The sequence below is a fragment of the Macaca nemestrina genome, chromosome Y (assembly GCF_043159975.1).
Source record: "Macaca nemestrina isolate mMacNem1 chromosome Y, mMacNem.hap1, whole genome shotgun sequence".
Taxonomy (NCBI): Eukaryota; Metazoa; Chordata; class Mammalia; order Primates; family Cercopithecidae; genus Macaca; species Macaca nemestrina.
Window position 1 is genome coordinate 9,155,319 of NC_092146.1, and position 20,558 is coordinate 9,175,876.

Sequence of the window (20,558 nt, forward strand, 5' to 3'; positions counted from 1 at the left end):
ACACACTTTCTTTGAGCTTTAAAGCAACTAAAGAATAAGGCTTGTAAGCCTCAGTATCCTTCTTAAGAAGTAGGAAAGGGCAGAGATGCATTCACAGTGAAGACATAATCATAAAATGATACCAATAACCATTTCTTGAGTGTTTTTTATGTCTCGGGCACTGGACTGAAACCCACTTCATTTCATCTTTTACATCATGACTCTTTAGGTATTATTATCCTCATTACAAATGAGGAAACTGAGGCCCAAGGAAGTTAGAGTAACATGCCCAAGATCAAACAACTAACTTCAAAACTGGGGTCCGAAAGAACAGTTCTCTGATTCTAAGGGCAACGTTCTCTTTGCTAAACCACTCTGCTCCTCCTGTGCATGCATATGTCTGTCTATCATGGCATCTGTAAAACTACTGAATTGATGTTAACCTTGGGGTAACAAACAGAAAAGAAAATCCTAAGTTGAACGTGGAGACTTCTATGTCACCACCACGCCTTTCCCATTTGGATCCTGAGGCTCCCCCAAGCCATGAGGCACCTATGAAGCAAGTCACTTTTGCCAATGATCCAAATGGTATTACCAAAATATACAGAAGATTTTACTTCTAAGTTGGGATATGTTTCTCTGGCTTTTCTCCTAACACAATATTTACTTAATATTCAATAAATTATGATTATTATATTTTCACAAGCATCAGAAGTTTTATACACACAAAATATTTATGGATTAAAAATGTCCCTAACTTGTCTGAGTTGGTTTCAGTTGCAATTTTAAATCAGCAACCTGAACAGTTAAGCTCTTTACAGAAGCTTTGTATGATAGTGTCTGGGCCTTCAGCCGGGCAGAATGCTCAATCTGAAGAGACTAACAGGAAAAGAAATCAATGCAAAACAGATGATCACAACTTGCTTAAAAAGAAAATAGTTCTCTAATCATGCTTGTACTCATTTTGTCGAGAAGCTTCATGCCAGTAACAACAGTGTCCCTGTTTAAACACACACACACACACAAACAGAACACACAAGCAAAATTTTCACATCTTTTTCAGTCACATCAAAGAATTCTAGAACAGGCAGACAGCAGACACAGGGAATGTTTGTAACATTCCTTAGGGTGAGAATCAAGAGATAACAGTGGGTACAATCAGGCATTCTGAAAATTTTATGTTTAGGTGTGTTTGCTTTCTTTTCCATTTTTTTACTATTACAAATAAAAAGTCATATTATCCCTGGGGAATTTTCTCAGATGGGAAAGAATACCTTTAGCATATTTGGGGGAGCAATGTTTGATGTTAAAGTAAATCTAATTTACACTGGTGTGACTTGTGCCAAGCTTACCTATTGACAAAATGTACTGGTATCATACTGGAACTGGCAAAGAGCAATACTCACTTCATCTTGCAGTTGCTTTTGCAGAGCTTACCTGTGGTTTTCAAACTTTTCATACTCAGCTACAATAGCATTTTCTGCCTTCTGCAGTTCTTTCTGAAATACCTTAACCTCAGGAGCCACCTGAGCTAGACCTATGAAGGTTAAAAAAAAAATCCTAGTCATTATCAATCTTTTCTATTTCATTTAACAAAAACTGGTAAAAGGGTTTTAACGTGTTGTTCCTTTTCTTTGTACTCACCCAATAAATATGATATTAATTCTATTTAATCTCAGAGCTATTAATTCTATTTAATCTCAGAGCTCAAATCTATCTAATCTGAAAGCTCAGAGCAATCCTGACTCTCAGATTTCAGAACAAAGTAATTTAGTGCATTTTAATGAAACATTATTACTCTTGGAGACCTACTCCAAGTAAAAGAACTCTTTTAAATCCTCAAATTCACCTGAAAACCTGTTTCTCTCCTCTACCATGCACAGAGGTGCTCTCTATGCCTTCTACCTATTGATAATGGCCCCAAGAGCCAATAGGATCTGTGCATCTGTCAGCAGCAGTTGGGATCCAGGAAGAAAGCGATAGCTTTACTTCCATTACAGGAAATTTCCTAGAAATACATTGAAATGTAAAGTATCTGAAGATCAAAGAATTACTCTATTTCAATAATCTCAGGCCAATGTATACAAGAGTTCGGAGGTTATATATCAAGTAAAAGAAATATTATAAAGAGTAAAACTATACTGGAATCAAAAGAGGCTGGGTGCTATGGCTCATGCTTGTAATCCCAGCGTTTTGGAGACCGAGGCGGGAGGGTTTCCTGAGGTCAGGATTTCGGGACCAGCCTGGCCAACATGGTGAAAATCCATCTCCACTGAAAATACAAACATTAGTTGGGCGTGGTGGCATGCACCTGTAATCCCAGCTACTTTGGAGACTGAGGCAGGAGAAACACTTGAACCAGAAGGCGGAGGGTGCAGTGAGCCAAGATCATGCCATTACACTCCAGCCTGAGTGACAAGAGTAAGACATCTCCAAAACAAAAAATGGAAAGAAAGAAATAACAGAGGAGGAAGCAAAAGAAATTAGAAACTAGGTCCACAGAGTATAGAGAAGGTAAAATTTTTCATACTGAAAAATAAGGTATCTCATGGTTACAAGTAATGTGTATCAGAGGGCAATAAGTTACTTCCAACTTCTTGATGATTACAGATTTATCAAAATATATTGAAATAAAGTAGAATAAAATGTCTATGATAAATCACTGGCCTTTGTGAATACACAAAACATTAAACATTAAGGTTTCTCAAAAGAGAGGGAAGACAATCTTTTGTTAATTTTACATAATTAAAATTACAAAAAACTATAATGTTGTGAGAACAATGAAGTGTAAGCTGTACTTTTTTAGAATATAGGACAGGACCCAATTGGGAAGTTAATAACCTATATTGGAACTGAAAAATACAGCTCCTTTTCTCACCCAAACATCACCTTTATTCTTCCTTTCATCTTCAATCAGTCAATTACTCCTAATGAGGTAGTCGTCCTTTAGTTCAAGTTGACACCTGAGAATCAGAACGACTAAATATGAGTTCCTCAGTTACCTTTCTGGAAAGACTGATATCAATGCAGGAGCTTATCTATGGCACAGGCATACCTGAGGGCACTGAACATGACATTATGTAAACTTCAAAGTCCCTCAGTACTAAAGCCAATGATGTGACTTCCAAACATAAAGCGTTCACTAAAACCCTGCCTCTACCCTATAAGCTTCAACTATACAAAATGAGGAATCGTATTGTTGTAAGGTTACTGAAATCATCACTTTTCAGTTGCTTTCAACTGACACAAAGAGCAAAGAAGAAAATTAGACTTACAGAAAACACAATAGACTCTATCCCAAAGGATAATTAGACAATCACTTCCAATTCACCTGTACTATCTGCCCACTCCCAACCAACATAAGAACTTTGTGCCCAGGGAGTAGGAACGGTCTTGAGAGACAAGTGGCAAGAGAACTACTTTTGGATTAGAAATGCCCAAAGGCACATTTTCACAGATTCACTTCTCTGTCTCAGCTGTTAAAAGCTGCCCTTTTGGTTCCAAAAGAAAAAGGAAACACTCCTGTGGTGAACAGCCTCCAAAGTCCAACACTTGCCAGAGTCATACGAAGATTCACAAAGCCAGACAGACACCATGCAGACAGCAGAAGCTGTCACAATGGTAACAAAGAGTTCACTAGTTCCATAATTATATATTAGCTAATACACAATATAAAATTAACACACATATTTTAATTTATTTATTCCTAAAAATTTAGTAACTACAGCAACTTCCATGTAGCTGTTCTAGTATAGGAATTGACATAAAAGAAGTGTGTAAAATGCATCATTTCAAAATCGATAAAAAAGCTGCTGTATTTTTAAAAAATAGAATTTAAGAAACCCTTGTATGTACTATGTAATGAAGTATCAACGACAACTTATGAGTAAGACAATAAAAAAGAGGCCAAATAAATGCCAAGAGGACCTGAATTGTGTCTCATGGCACATTTACAACAAATATTCACTAGGCACTCTTTATGTGGCAGATGCTTTTCCATCCACTGAAAACTTACCATAGGGGCATGATGTCCTAGCACTGAGCTATTATCCACTGATACACAAAACTTAGAGTATAGAAAAGCCAAAGTAACCATAGTTGTCCTTATTCTCCTTTCCCTATATCACATTTTGCCTCACATACTTAATTTTAGTTCCCTTCTTTTGATTCTAGCTTTGCAGAATCATGAAGGAATGCAAGGCATATGGTCACTGACAAATACTACGACCACTAAATATAATTTATATATTGTTAGATATCCCCATCTTTGTGGCAGTATGGGAAAAGGTCACTAAAAGTGACTATAATTCAAATTTTACAGCTTATCAACTGTGCAAGCTGAGTAAATCACAAGGTACTCTGAAAATTAAAGCAAATCACAGACCTCAACAAACATTAAAGAATCCCAGAGAAAGAAAAGCAGAGCATGTACTTCTCTACACCTTATCTTTTTAAAATACCCTAACTCAAATGTAGGAAAGTATTGGCTATTGATGACAATATGTATTTTTTGTTCAAACACTAAAATTTGCATAGGATGTTAATCATAGACTACTTCCTCAGTTTTTGTTATGTTTCCACAAACTTAATTTAAACATATCACTCCTTCAAAAGTGCCAAACAATCACTTCAGAAGTTCACTCTTAAGCTCTTTGGTCATAGGTCTTCTCAAGAAAGTTTATATTCTGCTCCCCCATCCTAAGTGCCTCATTCACACTTTTATGTTTTTCTTCCTGGAGAATTTGGGTCCTGAAATTAGCAAAAGTATAAAAAGTAAATAAACTCAATAGCTAATGTAACGAATTTAGGAAAAAACATCAAGTGTTTTTAATTTAGTAGACTAAAACTGCTACCTGACTATTACTACTGGGAAGCAGAAGGAAAGAGCCAGAAGTCCTCAGTGTATTTTATGAACTGATCTAGTTACAGTGTATTGAAACTAGCAGAACCAGGGGGCTGTGGTGTCTGGCTAAGGGGTGTGTGAGAGTCTCAAGAGGTAAGTGGTTTCCCATAGAAGATAATTAACACTTAAACAATGGTTGCAGGTGATAAATGGCTACAATCAATTGTGGAATGAAAGAATGATCCTATTAGTTACAAAGCAACAAAAGTGTATTTATGTACTTGAGTTTTTTATAATGCTGTTTCTTACTGTGGGATTTAATTAATTAGTCCATACATATTTAAGGTAGAATAGTTGTTTTTGACATCTAGTACTATACCGGATGTAGCAAAGTGTGGTTGTTCACAACTATAATTGCAGTTTGTCAAAAGGCTGAGGCAGGAGAATCACTTTAACCCAAGAGTTGGATGTCACCCTGGACAACAAAGCAAGACCCTGTCTCTTCAAACAAAACAAAACAAAACAAAAACAAACAAAAATGAAAAACCCTAAAAAGCAAAAACTATTGATTAAATATTGAAAAATTACCAAAAGAGATGGCAAAAGATAGATGGATGTTCCAAATATGGAAGCCCAAATATGGGCTTTCAAATACTTAAGAATAGAATGATCTTCATAGTGAGACTTCAGATCAACCATAGCACCAATTCCCAAGCCAGGGAGGCGAGTTCACAGGTGCTGAGATCCAGTCAACCTGAGAAGTGCTACAAAACACTGAGTAGTCTAAGAGCAGTTAAAGACTCTAGGTATTAGCTCCCTCTGCTGGTAATCTAGAAAGCCATGGAGAGGTGAAAACTAGTTTATATGCTGATAGAGAGGGAATAGGAGCAGAGAAAATAGAGGTAAAGAGGTGATGAACTTTCTCTGCCCAAATGTTGTTTCTTTTTTTTTCCCATTCTTTTGATCAATTTACATTTTTATTATTGCCAAAAAGAGAGTAAGGCAGGCAGAGAGTTGAAATCAAACCAGTCAAACCTATACAAGTGAGAAAACAACTTTAGAGAAGATGGAGACAAATTCTTTAATGAACTAAGATTCCTAGACCATCTATGGGTGTCAATTAACAGCATATTTCCAGTGGAAAAGAAAGCTTCTTGCACAAACTATATACAGGTGAGCTTGCTGTCAATCCTAGGTAAGATCTGAAAGATGGAACATTTGTGAGCACTTAGAAAAAATGAATAACACACGAGGAGTAATTTCATCCAATGCAAGTAGAGTCAGACCACCATGCTTTGTTTTCTGAGCACAGAATTGGTAAGAGCTACAGGCCTGGAAATATAGAATTCAGTTACTTTACATAAACATACAAAATTATCAGACCTGAAGGACTGAAGTTAACTGCAAACATATGATCTGTTCAAGTATCAATAGCCTGTCCTAATTTTCTGTCTGGTCTCACTGAAGCTCGGTTATAGTATCTCATTCTGCCTTTCATCTTAATGTTCAATAGTTCAAAAGCAAAACCCTAGTGTTAGTTCCTCTTCAATTGTACCTTCTAATACTAGGTGATATAACCTTCATAAACAAGAACTCTATTTGTCAATAAACGATAGAATATTTTGACATATATTTTGTAATTCTTTTAAATCTCATTATTCTGAATATACAAAATAAGGGTGCATTACTTACAATTAAAAGCGTCAACTCTCTGAGTCAGCTCTCCTTCTCTTGCTCTTAGCAAGGAAGCTCACCTGAGGTCGAGTTTGAGACTATCCTGGCCAACATGGTGAAACCACATCTCTAATAAAATACAAAAATTAGCCGGGTATGGTGGTGGGCACCTGTAATCCTTGCTACTCTGAAGACTGAGGCAGGAGAATCACTTGAACACGGGAGGTTGAGGTTCTGGTGAGCTGATATCTTGCCACTACACTCCAGCCTGGGTTACAAAGTGAGAATCCATCTCAATAAATAATAAATAAATAATGAAAATAAACGAAAATCCCAGCCTTGAGTTGGAATCTTTAACTTTGTTGGAAAGCAAAGTTTCAACCTCATTCAACTAGATGTTCTAGCTGCATAAAAATTGACTCCTCTAATTACTGTTAAACTGCATTATCATACCTTCCTAACTTCCCTCATGTAATATATGCTACTTAGAAATAGAACATCTCTCAGTCATTTAAACAAACAAACAAACAAACAAACAAAAATTTAGACAGGGTCCAGCTCAGTTCCCCAGGCTGGAGTGCATGGTGAAATCTCTGCTCACTGCAACCTCTGCCTTTTGAGCTCAAGGAACCCTCCTGCCTCAGTCTCTCAAGTAGCTGGGACTACAGGCACACATCAGCAAGTCTGGCTACATTTTTTGTATTTTTTGTAGAGACGGACTTTTGCCATGCTCCCCAGACTTGTCTTGAATCTCTGGATTCAAACGATATGCCCCCCTCTACCTCTCAAACTTCTGGGACTAGAGGCATGAGCCACCACATCTGGCTCCCTTAACTAAAATTTGATAAGTTCTTCAGGAAGGAAATTGCACAAAATGTACATTCAGAAATGATACTCCAAAGAATGAAATCACCACGCATTTTACTGGTGGTGCTGTTTGAATGTTTCAGTTCATGCGTCATCCTGACTTAGAGTTAGCAAGGTCATATGAACTCCTAAATGAATGGATCACCCTTTTGTGCCGGGAATTGGTGGGTTCTTGGTCTCACTGACTTCAAGAATGAAGCCACGGACCCTCGCCATGAGTGTTACAGTTCTTAAAGATGGTGTGTCCGGAGTTTGCTCCTTTAGATGTTCAGATGTGTCTGGAGCTTCTTCCTTCTGGTGGGTTCATGGTCTCACTGTCAGGAGTGAAGGTGCAGACCTTTGCGGTGAGTGTTACAGCTCTTAAAGGCAGCCGTCTGCAGTTGCTCATTCTTCCCAGTGGGTTCATGGTCTGGTTGGCTTCAGGAGTGAAGCTGCAGACCTTCATGGTGAGTGTTACAGCTCACAAAGGCAGCGTTGACCCAAAGAGTGAGCAGCAGCAAGATGTACACAAACAGAGAAAGAAGAAAGCTTCCACAGTGTGGAAGGGCTCCCGCAGCCTTTTATTCCCTTATCTGGCCCTACCCACATCCTGCTGATTGGTCCATTTTACAGAGAGCTGACTGGACCATTTGGACAGGGTGCTGATTGGTGCATTTACAATCCTCTAGCTAGACATAAAAGTTCTCCACTAGCTTAGCTAGATACAGAGTACCAATTGTTGTATTTACAAACCATGAACTAGACACAGAGTGCTGATTGGTGTGTTTACGATCTCTTAGCTAGACATAAAATTTCCCCAAGTCCCCACCAGACTCAGGAGCTCAACTGGCCTCACCCAGTGGATCCTCTACCCAGGCTGCAGGTGGAACTGCCGGTCAGTCCTGAGCCGCGCCTGTACTCCTCAGCCCTTGGCGGTTGATGGGACCCGGAGCCACAGAGCAGGGGCCAATGCCCCTTGGGGAGCCCACCGTGGAGTGGGGGGCTCAGACATGGTGGGCTGCAGGTCCCAAGCCCTGCCCTGTGGGGAGGCAGCTGAGGCCTGGCGAGAATTTGAGTAGGGGCACCTGGCCAAACTTCCACAGCTGCTGGCCCGGGGGCTAAGCCCCTCACTGCCCTGGGGCAGTGGCGCTGGCCGCCACTCCATGTACCGAGCTCGCTGAGCCCGCACCCCTGCCTGCGGAACTCATACTGGCCCCAGAGCTCTGGGGCAACCCCAGATCCCGACCGCACCTCTCCCTCCACACCTCCTGGCAAGCAGAGGGAGGTAGCTCCTGCCTGTCAACCCAGAGAGGGGCTCCCATGGTGCCATGGTGGGCTTAAGGGCTCCTCAAGCACCGCCAGAGTGGACACTGAGGCCAAGGAGGCCCTGAGAGTGAGGGGTACTAGCACACTGTCACCTCTCAATCCCCTCTCTAAACAGGACACCCCAACTGCTGTTGGGAATTTGTCGGATGACTGCTCTAGCTACTTCCTGCTGGTTAGGGGCCATGAAGGGCCCCTGAAGTTGTAGTGTTTTCCAGAGGGGAGCTCTCTAGGCCAGTGAAAGTGCCAGCAGGTCGGTCCTGGGGTCCTCAGTAAAAGTTGTTAGTTGAGCTCATTTGGGGTTCCATTTGTAAGACCATCTGTAGCTTGATGGCCTCAATTCTAGCAGAAACAAATCTGACAAGAAGGTTAAGGATACAGGGCCCAAAGGCTAGTAATAGCAAGATGGCTGCCACTGGAGGTAGAAAGGGGAGAAGCCATGTTGCCCAACTCCAGGGGTTAGTGTAAGAATTTGAAAGGTGGCCGGGCGCGGTGGCTCATGCCTGTAATCCCAGCACTTTGGGAGGCCGAGGCGGGCGGATCACGAGGTCAGGAGATCGAGACCATCCTGGCTAACACGGTGAAACCCCGTCTCTACTAAAAATGCAAAAAATTAGCCGGGCGAGGCGGCGGGCGCCTGTAGTCCCAGCTACTCGGGAGGCTGAGGCAGGAGAATGGCGTGAACCCGGGAGGCGGAGCTTGCAGTGAGCCGAGATCGCGCCATTGCACTCCAGCCTGTGCGACTAAGCGAGACTCTGTCTCAAAAAAAAAAAAAAAAAAAAAAAAAAAAAAAAAAAATTTTAAAGGTATTGTCTGATTTCAGAAGCCTTTTCCTGAAAACACCAGTTGGCATCTCGTACTATCCCTGACTAGTTAATGTAAAAACAACACTCTTCCCCTTAGAAGGTGCAGTGTCCTCCTTTTTCAGCAGTGAGGAAATCTAGGCCTCAGCGGTTTTGGAGAGTCACTGCTGCTAAAGAGTGTATTTGGGATCATAGAGTAAAAATAGATTTTGTTATTTCTTGCAAATTGAGAAATCTTTTGAGAGTGTGTGGTAGTAGGATAATGAGGTAGATAACCCAGCTATTCTGGATTCCTAACCCTATAAGTAGGGGTATTAGTTGTATTGCTCTGTGCTGATGGACTTGATCTTTGAGGGGTACTGATAAAGTCTGATTTCCTGGGGCAATATTAATGTTGGGACTTAGAAAGACTAAGGTGCAGGTGCCTGTCCACTTAGTGGGGAGGCAGATACAAGTTGACATTCCACATAAGAAGAATATGCCTTGGCTGGGTAGGCACTGTTTTTTCTTTACTACTTCTATCTCTTTTTCTTTCTCTTTGACTTCTTCTTTGTCTCTCTCTTTCCTTTCTGCTGGTCTTTCCCTGCCTCTGCCACCCACTTATGCTGCTATTCTCCCCTCTCCTTCCCATTTTGATGATTTTGGCAGTGTAAGCCTGCCACCTCCTTGAGTTTTTGCACTGAGTGCCAAGCTCCATGATTTCCTTGTGGTATTTAATGGGAGTTCCCCCAGAAGTTAGAAACTGCCTTTCTTTCCATATTGCAGCATGGACATGTAGGATTACATAAGCATACTTACTATCTCTATACACATTTATTCTTTTTCCCTTTCCCAGTTCTAAGGCTCAGGTAAGTGCCACTAGTTCTGCTAACTGGGCACAGGTCCCTGGGGGAAGAGACTTACTTTCAAGTGTGGTTACATCACTAACTATGGCATAACCTGCCCTTTGTATCCCGTTCTCCACAAATGAACTTCCATCAGTATATAGGTTAAGGTCAGGATTAGCTAAGGGGACTTCTAACAGATCATCTCAGGTGGCATAAGTCTGGATTTGTTGGCAGTCATGCTCATTTGGTTCCCCATCCTCTGGGAGAAAACTGGCAGGGTTGAGGGCCACACATGTATGCACTTGAAGCACTGGTCCCTCAAGGAGTTGCACCTGGTATCTAAGCAGGTGGTTGTCTGATAGCCATAAACTTCCTTTGGCACCTAGTAAGTCATTTACATCATGAGTAGTCCAGACACTGAGGTACTTTCCTTGTATTATCTTGATAGCCTCTGACACTAAGACAGCCACCACCACAACTACCTGTAAATGATGAGGCCAACCTTTTGCTACTACATCAATTTCCTTACTTAGATGTGCCACTGGTTGTGGGGTTGTCCTACGAGTCTGAGTAAGGAATCCAAGAGCTATACATGCTCTCCCTGTGACATACAGAGAGAAGTTTTGTCCTGTGGGAAGGCTTAAAGTTAGAACTTGTACTAGGGCCTGCTTTAATGTTTTGAAGGCTGTTTCTGTCTCTGGTTCCCATTCCACTAGATGAATATTTGCCCTCTGGGTTTCCTTGATTAGAGTATAGAGGGTCCTGGCTATCTCACTGTATCCATAGTCATAGTCAGGAAAAGCCGGTAATTTCAAGGAACCCCCACAACTGTTTTAATGTCTTAGGGTGAGGATAAGCCAGCACAGGCTGTATTCATTCCTTGCTGCGGTCCCTAGTCCTCCTGGCTAAGATTAGGCCTAGATATCTGACCTGCTGTAGGCGAAGCTGGGCCTTCAACCTAGACAGCTTGTAGCCTTGATTAGCTAGAAAGTTCAAGACATCTAGAGTAGCCTGCTGGCATGAGGCTTCCTAACTGGTAGCCAAAAGTAAATCATCCACATACAGAAGGATCAGAGTGCCTGGACTTGAGAAGTGACCTAGAATTTGGGTCAGTGCCTGACTAAACAGGTGAGGACTATCCCTAAACCCTTGGAGCAAGATGGTCCACATAAGTTGGGACGTGTGGTCTGTGGGATCCTCAAAGGCAAAGAGAAACATGGAGTCAGAGTGCAGGGGAATACAGAAGAGGGCATCCTTGAGGTCCAGAACAGTGAACAATTCTGCTTCCTCTGGTATTTGTGACAGCAAGGTGTAGGGGTTGGGTACAACTGGATACAGAGGAATTACTGCCTCATTGATGAGTCTAAGATCTTGCACTAGTCTCCACTGAGATTTTTGTACTCCTAAAATTGGGGTGTTCCAAGGAATGCTGCATTTCCTTACTAAGCCTTGAGCTTTTAAAGTTTAACAATATCCTGTAATCCTTTATGAGCTTCAGGCCTTAAGGGATATTGCCTTTGGTAAGGAAACATGGTGGGATCTTTTAAACTGATTTGGACTGGGCGGGCATTTTTTGCCCTTCCACATTGTCCTTCCAATGCCCAGACTTCAGGGTTGATTCCCTCCTCAAGTAGGGGACACCAAATGGGTAACTTGTTCCCCATATTCACGTAGATAATGGCTCCAGTCTTGGTTAATATATCCCTCCCTAATAAGGGTGTGGAACTTTCAGGCATAACAAGAAAGGCATGTTAAAAGAGTAAAGTCTCCCAGTTACAACTGAGGAGGTGGGAGAAATACCTGGTTACAGGCTGTCCTAGGATTCCTCAGATGGTAATGGACCTTGAGGACAGTCGTCAGGACAGGAGATTAACACTGAGAAGGCTATGCCAGCATCCAGGAGGAAGTCAATTTCCTGGCCCTCAATGGTTAAGTGTATTCAGAGCACAATGAGGGTGATGACATGAGCTGGTGCTTGCCCCAGGCACCTTCAGTCCTGTTGTTGGATCATCTGGTTGGGGGCTACTGACCCACAGAACCCTCATCCTCTGGGGCAGTGCACCTTCCAGTGACTGCCTTAGCATAGTGGACATGGATGAGTGGTCAGCTTGTTTCTCATTGGACAATCTTTTTTAAAGTGTCCTAGTAAACCACACTGATCACAAAGCTTACTGGGTGATAGGCCTGCTCCATTTTCTGTCCTCTCTGAACCACCAAGGTTTGTTTGCCTGAGGGCCATGGCTAAGGCTGCGGCCTTTTTCTGATCTCGCTTTTCCTTTTGGGTCTGTTCCTCTTGGTCCCTATTATAGAACACTGAGGTTGCCCGGTTTAATAATGTCTCCAAATTTTGTTCAGGGTCCAGGGCTTGCTTCCGGATCTTTCTCCTGATATCTAGGGCTGACTGGGTAATAAATTTATCTTTTAGAATCAGTTAACCCTCAAGTGATTCGAGTGACAGGGGAGTATATTTTCTTAAGGCCTCCCATGTAGCCGCTCGAGGAAGGCAGAAGGACTTTCTTCCTATCCCTCAGTTATGGTGGACATCACTGAATAATTCATGGACATTTTCCCTAATGCTCTTTAGTCCTTCTAGAACACAGGTCAACAGATGTTTATGATTCCAGTCCCCATGATCTGAGTCAAGATCCCAGTGGAGATCCAAACTGGGGATGGCTTGCTGACTGGTAGGGAATTTGTCCCTTTCTTCAGCTGTCATTCTATCATTTACTTGACTAAGGTACCAAGTATCTCCAAACTCTCAAGCTGCAGCCAAAACCACCTTCTTTTCATTAAAGGGCAGTGTTTGATCTAACAGTAGCATGACATCTCTCCAAGCAAGGTTGAAGGTTTGCCCTATGTACTTATCAGGATCATCTGAAAACTTGCCCAGGTCTGCCTTGATCTGGTTTAAATCAGAGAGGGAGAAGGGGACATGTACCCGGGTTAGGTCAAATTGCCCTCCCCCTACAGCTTGAAGGGGACATAAACAATAGCCTGAAGGTTTTTGTGGTCCTTTGGAGATTTCTTTGTTTATTTCTTTCTGGGCAGGAGAGATTAGAGGAGGATTATCATTAATAGGAAGGGGAGCTATAGGGAGGCTAGGATATGGGGGTAAGCTAAGAGGTCCTCCTCTGGGATGTAAATTGCAAGCTTTGCATAGCTGTGTATTATTCTCCCTCAATGAAAAGAAAGCTTGGACATAAGGTATTTCACTCCATTTGCCTTCCCTCTTACAAAAAAAGTCAAGCTGTAGGATAGTATTGTAATTTGTACTTCCCTCAGGTGGCCATTTTTCCCCATCAGAGAGAGAATATTGGGGCCAAACAGTAGTGCAGAAAATAAGAGCCACCTCTTTTTCAGGGTTTGTGGGTCAAATTGGTCCCAATGACTTAGGATGCATTTCAAGGATGCGATGTTGATCCCTGAGTGTTTCCCATCTGAAAGATAAAACCATCCGCAGTTTTAGTTTGTTTTATTCCTCCCCCTGCCCGAGAACCTGCAACGGTCCCTGGACCCTGCTGATCAGAATAGTTGTCCTCACCAATGCAGCAGCAGAAACACTAGCTTTTCCCCCAGACCACATGGAGGACCAATGAAGGTCAGATCTTTCGTGGCCCTTACTGATGCATTCTCAAAAATCTGCACCCTTGCCTGTCCACCCAGACCACATGGAGGTCTGGACCAAGAAAAATCGGATTTAACGACTCTTACTGACACATTCTCAAAAACCTGAACCTGTTAGGGTCCTAAGCATTCTCCTGTTAGTATTGGGACTTTACCCCTGTCCTATAAAGATGTTATGACCCAAAATGAAGGGGAGGGCAATTCCCTGAGGGAGGGAAGGGATCTTTAGGGTTGGAAGAGTGACATCTTTTGTCCTTGCTTATATGAACAGGAAGGATACAATTTCTGAGGCTCCCCATATCCTAGCTTCAGGAATAGTTTTGTTAGGCCTGCTACTCTGAGGAGGGATCTTAAAATTCCAGATAGTCCGTCTTACAATAGGGATTTGGGCAAAAATTATGTCTTTCTGATTGGTGAGCCCAGGTGCCTAAAGAAGGTAACAAAGTCCTGGAGTTCATACTAGAGCTCATTCTTATAGGAGAAACTAGAAAAGCACCAGAGACAGGGAGTGATTTTTAGAAGCAGTAGTAACCTCAGAGAAGAGAAGCAAGAGGAAGTTTGTCTGGAAGGCATTAGGACCCAGGGGGCAAGGGTCAGGGTAGATAGAATAGACACGTGAGTCTCGCTTGGGTGACATGCCTTTGAGAGTTCCACTCATGGCCGCAGGCTCAACCAACTTGTTGTCAGGACCCCAGAGCTGCATGGCTTTCCTCTCAGTCGACCCACAGGTCAGCCCAGAAGTACAGGAAAAGTGGAAGCTGGTTCTAGGCAAACCAACGCTCCCAACTCCAAAGAGTCAGGGGTTTTAGAGAGCCCTTTCCCAGAAAGCCTGACACCCATGTCTTAAGTCCAGCAGCCGCACTAGTCACTTTTAACTGGCCGACAGGTGCCCGGTATTTAGCCTCTGAATTCTAAGGTAAAATAGGACAGAATAGCAAGCAAAAGGGGTCTGTTGGTGCTTACCGCTTGGCAATAGTCAACGTCCCAGTGCTTGAAGATAGGTGAAAGTCTCACCACGTGATGATAGGTGAAAGTTCCCTTGTGGTCGCCAAAATGTGTCCAGAATTGGTTGGTTCTTGGTCTCACCGACTTCAAGAATGAAGCCATGGACCCTTGCAGTGAACGTTACCGTTTTTAAAGATGGGATGTCCGGAGTTTGTTCCTTCAGACATTTAGATGTGTCTGGAGCTTCTTCCTTCTGGTGAGTTCATGGTCTTGCTGTCAGGAGTGAAGCTGCAGACCTTCACAGTGAGTGTTACAGCTCACAAAGGCAGCGTGGACCCAAAGAGTGAGCAGCAGCAAGATTTACTGCAAAGAGGGAAAGAATAAAGCTTCCACAGTGTGGAGCGGAACCCAAGTGGGTTGCTGCTGGCTAGCTTGGGCAGCCTGCTTTTATTCCTTTATCTGGCCCTACCCACATCCTGCTGATTAGACCATTTTACAGAGGGCTGATTGGTCCACTTTACAGAGAGCTGATTGGACCATTTTGACAAGGTGCTGACTGGTGCATTTACAATCCTCTAGCTAGAAATAAAAGTTCTCCAAGTCCCCATTAGCTTAGGTAGATACAGAGCACCAATTGATGTATTTACAAACCTTGAGCTAGACAGAGATTACTGATTGCTGTATTTACAAACCCTGAGCTAGACACAGAATGCTGATTGGTGCATTTACTATCCTTGAGCTAGACACAGTGCTAGACAGAAAAGTTCTCCAAGTCCCCACTATGTTAGCTAGATACAGAGTACCAACTGGTGTATTTACAAACCTTGAACTAGACACAGAGTACTTGATTGGTGTATTTACAAACCCTGAGCTAGACACAGAGTGCTGATTGGTGTGTTTATGATCCCTTAGCTAGGCATAAAAGTTCCCCAAGTCCCCACCAGACTCAGGAGCCCAGCTATGCTCACCCAGTGGATCCTGCACGGGGGCTGCAGGTGGAGCTGCCCACCAGTCCCGAGCTGCATCTGCTCTCCTCAGCCCTTGGGCGGTTGATGGGACCCGGTGACATGGGGCAAGGGGTTGCACCCCTTGGGGAGCCCACGGTGGAGTGGGGGCTCAGACATGGCGGGCTGCAAGTCCCCAGTCCTGCCCCATGGGGAGGCGGCTAAGGCCTGGCAAGAATTTGAGTGCACCTCCGGTGGGCCGCTACTGCTGGGAGACCCAGTGCAACCTCCGCAGCTGCTGGCCCGGGTGCTAAGTCCCTCACTGCCCTGGGCTGGCGGTGCCGGGGGACCGCTCCACGTGCGGGCCTCCAAGCCCCTGCCAGCACCTACTAGAACTCGCACTTGCCCAAGAGCACGGTGCAGCCCCGGTTCCTGCAAGCACCTCTCCCTCCACACCTCCCTACAAGCAGAGGGAGGAAGCTCCGCCCTCAGCCAGCCCAGAGAGGGGCTCCCACTGTGCCATGATGGGCTGAAGGGGTCCTCAAGTGCCACCAGAGTTGACAATGAAGCCGAGGAGGCACTACGAGTGAGGGCTGCTAGCACATTGTCACCTCTCACTTCCATTTATGTTTTCACAGAGCAACAATTTACTAACTACCCGTTGCAAATAAAGCAGCATACTGGGGACAGAATATAAAATTGTACACAGGTATAGGCCTCATTGCTAAACACCTCATGATTTAGTCAGAGAGAAATAATCACAATAAGATATGATAATTTCATAACTGAGGTAAATAAAGACTGCATGAAGGAATGAGGCCTAAATGCATTGCTTAGCGGGAGTCGGGGAATGCATCATTGAGGTGACATCCAAGCTGGGTCTTGAAAGACAATATAGTTTTATCAGGGAGAGAAGGAATTTGACATTCCAGGTGAAGATATACAGACATGGCGCTTTTTATGAGGATGACAATCTTCCTCAAAGCCTTCAGATACTCGCGTTAAAATAAACCGGAATCTAGTCTGTCATCTAGCTTGAATCTGAAGTTATTAGACTAAACACAATACAATCATCTCAATGATCGGTGCTGCCAACATTATAGCTGAAGAAAGTCCATTCCTCAGAAATGCTATATAAAAGTTTAAAGGGGGTGCCCGTAGCATTAAACAACTAGGTCTCATTTCAGGCCCCAAGCACGAGTTGCCATTAGGGGGAAGCCTTCCTACTTTTAACATCTGGTAGCAGCAATTCTGGATGTAGGCCAAAAACACTGCTGTAAATCCAGTCTGGTCTAAGACACACCCCTGGTCGAAAAGTATTACTTCTTAAAGGAATAGATCCAATCCCACTTGCCAACACAAACTCCTGCACTCATCATCCTCACCATCTCTTGCCTCACCAGTTACTTTCCTGGTGACCAGATCAAATGGCCCCATGGGTGACCCTTGTGACCCTGGTGATCTTTACCTTTGTTCATTTCCATGGTTCTGTCAATAGCATCACACTGTATTGGGTTTCTGGTTTCCACCTGAAACCTCATCCTGCAATTTGGTACTATTGGACTATCCTTATTCTTCCACCTGCCAGTCTCAATACAGGTGATCAGTCCTCTCTGCCTTAAAGAGCTGTTCTTCCCTTTCATGAGCTAGTCTATACCTCTGAGCTGCTCCTAAAACCCATAATCTAACTCTCTAATCTGCCTGAGAAAGATGGAGCTTATTTAGGTTGTGTTTCCCAGAAACCCAACTTCAGTATTCACCTCTGCAATTCTTGCCTTTCCTCAAGTCTCAGAAGAAGCAAATCTGTGTATCCTTTTCAAGGCTCATCCTTCTTTTTATCTGCACTCTTGGCTCCAGTGCCTGCTGTTCTTCTGAACCCTTGTTTCATCAGTTATCCCATCTCATTCCGGCATCTTGAGCCAATCTACTAATGGCTGCAGAATATACCCATACAGTAAACTATTTGTAAATATCACCTCTTGGTGCTTTTGAATTCTCTCAAGACTATTCTTTTCATGAAGAATGAGGGCTTCAGATTTTGCTTGTCAAGTCTTTCTCAAAAACATTCCGGAACACAGCTAATTCCTTCTCATAGTTTCATTTTGCTTTCATTTTAACTTTCACTATCTTGGCATCTTTAAAAAACTTCAACTGCAAATTGACCACAAACAATTAAAAATTTCAAGTATTATACTATAAAAACAGTAACAAATTATCTTACACAGCTAGGTTCCACATTAATGCTCTGTCCAAATATGTTACATTTATTTGATGTTTAGTTTTGTTTCTTTGAGTATAATCTCATTCACTGTATTTGTAGGACTCACTCAAATGTCAAACAAATGTCATTGGAAATAAAAATAACATTCACAAGAGTAGAGTATCCCATTCTTTATTAAAAGTTCTAGATATTTTTCGATATACATAAGATTAAGACTTTAGAAGACAAACAAAATCATCACTCTTGTTAACAGTAACAAGGTAAAGCTCATCTTTTGACTATTTGTAAATTTTGAATTTCTTCCTCAAGTTGCTCTTCTAGTTTTCTCTTATATTCATTTAGCTTCAGTTTTAAAGACTCACACTTGATAGGCTGGGGGTAAGCATCTGCAAACTGATTGTCTATAAGTTGAAACTTCTCAGCTATTAAAAAAAAACACGTCAAATTAGGACATAGAAGCATGGTCAGGTGTGTAAAAGAGGCCAGAGGTGCAATCTTGGTTCACTGCAAGCTCCTCCTCCCAGGTTCATGCCATTCACCTACCTCAGCCTCCTGAGTAACGAGGACTACAGGCGCCTGCCACCACGCCCACCTAATTTTTTGTACTTTTAGTAAAGACGGGATTTCACCATGTTAGCAGGATGGTCTCCATCTCCTACCTCGTGATCTGCCCGCCTGGGCCTCCCAAAGTGCTGGGATTACAGGTGTGAGCCACCGTGCCCCACCAGACCTCTTCAAGGCTGAGGCAGTAGAAGGGTGTGAATCCAGGAGGAGGTGCTTGCAATGAGCAGAGAGCCCTCCACTGCACTCCAGCCTGGGCCACAGAGTGAGACTCCATTACAGAAAAAAAAAAAAGTGAAAGAAAGACTATACCTAGGGAAATGCCTGAGGGTCTGCAATTTACTTTGAAATATACAAGAAATAAGACGGATGAATGGATGAACAGATAAAAATGATGAAGCATATATAATGCAAATGTAATAGTGGAATCTACTTGTCAGGTATGTAAGTGTTGACCAGAATTGTGTCAACTTTTCTGTATGTTTGAAAGTGTTCATTGTAACATGTTGGAGGAAAAACAAACCCAAGAATACAGTTTGAAGTCTGAAAATACCTAAGTCTCTTCCCTACTCTCTAAGTGCTAAGGCAGAGAGCTCTTTATTGGACTTTGGTTAAAGCTGACTTCAGATTCGAAACAATAACTTTAAAAGAATCAAAGATTATGTACTTCAATGCCTCCACTTTACAGATAAAGAACAAATTCCAAGATAGCTCAATAATAGACTAAATAACAGCATAGCCAGGACTAAAGTGAGATCTACTGACTCTTCCATTAATTAGTCCAGCAGCCCTCAAACCAACTATGCATCAAAATCAACCACAAAGAATCCAGGGTCCAATCTCAACCATGTATAACACCCATCAAAAAAGTATGTACAATGGGAAAAAGACTGGCAGAAGTAGATTATCACATTGATAGTGTTTGTCCCTGGTAGGCAAGACTTTAGACATAGTTTTTCATCAACTTCTCTGTATTTTCCAAAAGCTGTACAACATAGGTCTCTCCAGTCACATGGGGTCATTGACACTGGAAAGGTGACCAGTTTGAACTGAGATATACTTTAAATGTAACACACACACACACACACACACACACAAACACACACACACACACACACACACACACTTCAAAACTCAGTGCAAAATATAAACGCAAAGTATCTCATTAGTGTATTTTATGTTGAATACCTGTTGAAACAATATTTTGGATATATTGGTTTAAATATGTTATTAAAACAAATTTCACCAGTTTCTTCCTATTATTCTCAATGTAGCTACTGGGAAACTTAACATTATGTATGTGGCTCACGTATTGGACAACACTGCTTGTTAGTTAGCAAGTAATGTGTTTCTAATGGAATTAAATTTATACTTAATTAAAGGCATAGTCATAGAATACATTGTACAAATTACAAACTTATCTTCTTACAACTTATTCTCACTATTTAAGAGTAAAGACAGCCAAGAGTTCCATTAAGCACATCATTTTAAATGGCTACTCCCCATCTCTACTGAGCACAAAACTGAAGGTCAGGATGATAATGCAGACTGGCGTAAAGAACCAAAAGCTCTAGATCATGGATGGGAGAATTTGGACTCCACTCTCTGTTCTGATGCAGACTGAATATTTCCATGTTGCTCCACTTCTGATGACCTCAATTTCCTCAACTATAAAATGAAGCGATAAGCCAATAACTTCTCTAGTGCTTTGCAAAGCAAATAGTCTGCAGTCTTCTAACTTCGTACCTGTAAAGTTAAGACAAACCATGAGGAAGAACCTCTGAATTAAGAGAGGTGAAAGTCAACAGACAGAAAGATTATGGTCCTTTGAATCACTCCATGCTTTGACCAGCGGAGCCCTGGCATTCATGAAGCCAGGCGATGACACTGGGAAGCACTTCCTGGCCCCCCAAGATGATTCTAGAAAAAGTGAATTCCCTTGTTACCTGTAAGTTGCATCCCTCCAGT

At 42.5% G+C, this 20,558-nt stretch overlaps 1 pseudogene; it reads right to left on the reverse strand.

Annotated features, from left to right (window-relative positions):
• The window catches only part of LOC139360939 (centriole and centriolar satellite protein OFD1-like), a 61,196-nt pseudogene that overhangs the window by 14,743 nt on the left and 25,895 nt on the right, over nucleotides 1-20,558 (reverse strand).